We start from the raw sequence: 5246 nt of genomic DNA on the forward strand, positions 1-5246 counted from the left end.
GGGAATTGCTTTCTTCCTTCTGTTCTCCCTTCTCTCTCTCACACGCAAAGGAGGAACACGTTCCTCTCCATCTTTGGCACCATGGATGCAGGTGCATTCTGCATCTGCATCTATCTAGCTAGTTAGATTCTATTCCTCTCTCAACCTGCACTATCTGGAATGTACCTGAAGAACTGTGCTTCCAAATGAAAAGCTTATACCTTGGATTAAACTTTGTTGGGCTTAAAGGTGTCAGTGGAATCAAATTTTGTTCTGATGCTTCAGACCAACACTGCTACCCACCTGGATTTATCTAGAATGTAGTTCCTTGAAGAAAGGATTCTTATTAGTTTGGAACTGACAAGTGGCTCTGTGTAACTCTGTAACTTCACTAGCTCATACAGAACAAAGAAGCTACTGCTACCCTTGTGCACTCTCCTAAATAAGATACCCGATTACTGGCTTACTATACCATTATGGAGCTGCAGTGGCTCAAGTGGTTAAGACGCTGAACTGCAGGCTGTGGAAGGTCAGTAGTTCAGCAGTTCGAGACCCAGGTGCCGCAAGACAGAGTGAGCTCCCGTCTCTAGTTCCAGCTCCTGCCAACCTAGCAGTTCGAAAGCAAGAAATTGCAAGTAGATAAATAGGTACCACTTTGGTGGGAAGGTAACAGCGTTCCGTGCACCTTGGTGTTTCGTCATGCCGGCCACATGACCACGGAAATGTCTTCGGACAGCGCTGGCTCTTCGGCTTTGAAACGGAGATGAGCACCGCAACCCTAGAGCCGGATTCAACTGGCTTTCGAGCAAGGGAACCTTTACCTTTATACCATTATATCGAACACCAGGGATTTTTTTGCTTTAGCTCATGGCAACATGAGCACATTACGTTTGTACCGCCCATTCTCTTCCAACTGGCCAGCCTCTGAAGTGCTTAGGAGCAGAAGAGGCATTGCTTTTCCCTTCATTACTACAGTCCCCCAAGCAGAGTCTAGGGAAGATCCGCACCTATCAGCAGGATACAACCCAATGTTAAAAATCTAAAAACTAAGTTGGGAGCCCAGTGGCACCTTTAATACCAATGAAGTTTAATTTCTGGACAGAAGGGAGAACTGTTCTCACTTAAACCCAGAAATTAAACTTAGTTGGTTTTCAAGGTGCCACTGGACTTACACCTGATTCTCACTTCTGTTAACTCCTTTATTATCTGTATGCCAATTGGCTATCCACAGGTCTTATCAAGCGTGTTATTCTAGTCTTAGCTGTATTTATTGCTGTTACTTATGCATCTTGACTTCAATTAGCTCTTCCTATGGCAACTACCACCCCCCCAATCTATATGTAATGTTTGATGAAATCTGTTTCAATGTATCTGAAGGAGTGTGCATCTACACATGCTAAGTCTCTCGGTTGTCACTTATACCCAGAACTGAACTCTCTTGGCCTTGGAGGTGCCACTGGACTCAAACTCGGTTCTCACATCTGTTTGTTAACTCTTGTATTTATGTATGCTAATTGTGTGGACTCTGGGAGAACCGGGTTTGATTCCCCACTCCTCCACTCGCAGCTGATTTGACCTTGGGTCAGTCACAAGCTCTGTCAGAGCTGTCCTTGAAAAAGAGCAGTTTGTGTCAGAGTTCTCTCAGCCCCACCCACCTCACAGGGTGTCTGTTGTGGGGAGGGGGAGGGAAAGGAGTTTGTAAGCCGCTCTGAGACACCTCTGGGTAGTGAAGGGCGGGGTATAAATCCAATATCCTCCTCTTCTTCTTTTACCTCACAGGGTGTCTGTTGTGGGGAGGGGGAGGGAAAGGAGTTTGTAAGCCGCTCTGAGACTCCTCTGGGTAGTGAAGGGCGGGGTATAAACCCAATCTGTTCTTCTTCTTCTACCTCACAGGGTGTCTGTTGTGGGGAGGGGAAGGGAAAGGAGTTTGTAAGCCGCTCTGAGACTCCTTTGGGTAGTGAAGGGCGGGGTATAAACCCAATCTGTTCTTCTTCTTCTACCTCACAGGGTGTCTGTTGTGGGGAGGGGGAGGGAAAGGAGTTTGTAAGCCGCTCTGAGACTCCTTTGGGTAGTGAAGGGCGGGGTATAAACCCAATCTGTTCTTCTTCTTCTACCTCACAGGGTGTCTGTTGTGGGGAGGGGAAGGGAAAGGAGTTGTAAGCTGCTCTGAGACTCCTCTGGGTAGTGAAGGGCGGGGTATAAACCCAATCTGTTCTTCTTCTTCTACCTCACAGGGTGTCTGTTGTGGGGAGGGGGAGGGAAAGGAGTTTGTAAGCCGCTCTGAGACTCCTCTGGGTAGTGAAGGGCGGGGTATAAACCCAATCTGTTCTTCTTCTTCTACCTCACAGGGTGTCTGTTGTGGGGAGGGGAAGGGAAAGGAGTTTGTAAGCCGCTCTGAGACTCCTTTGGGTAGTGAAGGGCGGGGTATAAACCCAATCTGTTCTTCTTCTTCTACCTCACAGGGTGTCTGTTGTGGGGAGGGGGAGGGAAAGGAGTTTGTAAGCCGCTCTGAGACTCCTTTGGGTAGTGAAGGGCGGGGTATAAACCCAATCTGTTCTTCTTCTTCTACCTCACAGGGTGTCTGTTGTGGGGAGGGGAAGGGAAAGGAGTTGTAAGCTGCTCTGAGACTCCTCTGGGTAGTGAAGGGCGGGGTATAAATCCAATCTCCTCTTCTTCTTTTACCTCACAGGGTGTCTGTTGTGGGGAGAAGGGAAAGGAGCTTGTAAGCCGCTCTGAGACTCCTCTGGGTAGTGAAGGGCGGGGTATAAATCCAATCTCCTCCTCCTCCTCTTCTTCTAATTTACTGCCATTCGCAGATCTTACCAACCGCCTTAATCCAATCTCAGCTATAATCGCCCAGTTACTTATGCGTCATGAGTCTAACTGCCCCTTCCTGGCAAGTAAACCCCTCCCCCCCTTTCCTCTATGTAGTGGTTGAGAAAATTCTGTTTCACTGTATTTCTAACTTCCCCCTCCCCCTTTCCTCTATGTAGTCGTTGAGAAAATTCTGTTTCACTGTATCTGAAGAAGTGCACTTGCACACGGAAGCTCATACCTTGAATAAAACTTTGTTGGTCTCAAAGGTGCCGCTGGATTCAAACTTTGTTCTGCTGCTTACCCTACCAAATAGGCCTACCTGCATTATGCTTAGGAATGCTCCTGAAACAGTTACACTGTTTATTTCTAAATAAACTCTTATGTTTACGTGAAAAATCTGTTTTATTTAAAGGATCCCCTTTTACCTGAATGTGCCTACCTGCGTTATGCTTATGAATGCTCCTGAAACAGTTACACCGTTTATTTCTAAATAAACTCTTATGTTTATGTGAAACATCTGTTTTATTTAAAGGATTCCCTTTTACCTCGGAGCCACCCCCATACTGACCTTCTATCATACACAGCTCTATGTCAAATTTTACTTCCTTGGACAAAAATCTGTGCACTGGGGGGGCCTGCAGACTTTGCTTCACTTTACTGTGATCTTGAAGGGGGGCTGCACTGGGAGGGGGGGGGGGCTGCAGACTTTGCTACTTGCTGTGACCACCTTAATTAAAAAAACTTCATGAGATACCCAATTTTCCTTCTTCTAAGTACAGGATCTGTGCCAGAAGATTTATATTCAAGGAAGTAGTCTACTGGGGCACTGCAACACTAGAATGGGCAAAACAGCACTTGATGAAATAGCCCCCCTTCAAGATCACAGTAAAGTGAAGTGAAGCGATCTCCTTTAATAATATTCCTATTCAATCTACAGATGGGAAGGCCCAGAAATTTGGAAATTGAGGAGCACAGAACTCCAAGGAAATATTTTCTCTTTTTATAGGAGTGAGGAATTTAAGACAAAGATTTGCTCTGTCAAAATGTGTAGTATTAAGGGTTTTTTAAAAAAAAATAATAATGTAGGACTATATACAATTTATGTGTACACTGTGTAGTTAGAGCACTGGACGAGGATCTGGAACACCCAGCTCTGAATCCACCCTTTGCCATGGAAGCTTGGTGAATGACCTTGGGCGATTCATTCTCTCAACCTACCGTATTTCATAGGACTGTTATGAAGATAAAATGGAGACAGGGAGAAGAACAACGTCGTAAGTGGCTTTGAGCTTCTATTAAGGAGAAAAGCAGGGTACAACTGTCTGAATACCACAGACAAATATTTTAGAAAATGTGTCATATTGTTTAACTGTGATAAATTTTGCTCATAATATGCTATATATTTAACATACTACTGAAGAATTTGGTGTTGTAAGATTTAACCTGATAGCCCAATGGAGCTTCTAGTCCTGTTGTGATTGCATAATAATGTCCAAATAATATTCTTGCTTACTACCAAGAAGACATTAAAAAGAACTTATCTATTGTTTCTTCCTTCATATGGCAGTTTGGTGTAGTGGTTAAGTGCGCGGACTCTAATCTGGGAGAACCAGGTGTGATTCCCCACTCCTCCACTTTCACCTGCTGATGTGACCTTGGGTCAGTCACAAGCTCTGGCACAGCTGTCCTTGAAAAAGAGCAGTTTGTGTCAGAGTTCTCTCAGCCCCACCCACCTCACAGGGTGTCTGTTGTGGGGAGGGGAAGGGAAAGGAGTTTGTAAGCCGCTCTGAGACTCCAAGTGAAGGGCGGGGTATAAATCCAATCTCTTCTTCTTTAAGAACTAAGCAAAGGATGTAACAGTTTGCAACTCTCTGTAACATTGGGAATTTTACCTTGATTTTACTTTTAGAAAACTAAGGCATTTATAATTTTAAATTCCATAAATATGTCAGATAGTACTGATACAGCAAGTATTAAATTACACATTCTATTAAACTATTCTTTTGTTTTTGCATAAGAAATCAAGTTTTGCATATATTTCAGTTTTCCGTCAAATTTCAATTTTTCTACCCAAAACAAACGTTTTCCCATCATTCCAAAATTTCTAGAAACTGTTAACTCTATGCAAGTTCAGCTTTAATGAATATTGTTTTCACCAACATTCAGTAGGACAAGCAATTAAACAATGTTCAGCTTCTATAAAGATGCTGGTATGCAATGTTCCCTCTAAGCTATGGAATCTTGTGATCAAAACTCCTACTTTGCGAGCTTCTGGCATTAAACTTGTGAGCAAGTGATTTGGCTACTGCCTAAATTAGTTTGCTCTGGAGCCCTCCTTCCTGAGCTAAGACAAAAATGCGTGAGCCGGAGGCTAAAAAACTGAGCTAGCTCACACTAACTCAGCTTAGAGGGAACACTGCTGGTATGGCACTCTCACGTCTTTCAATATG

This window comes from Gekko japonicus, unplaced genomic scaffold, assembly GCF_001447785.1.
Source record: "Gekko japonicus isolate JY-2015 unplaced genomic scaffold, Gekko_japonicus_V1.1 scaffold936, whole genome shotgun sequence".
Taxonomy (NCBI): Eukaryota; Metazoa; Chordata; class Lepidosauria; order Squamata; family Gekkonidae; genus Gekko; species Gekko japonicus.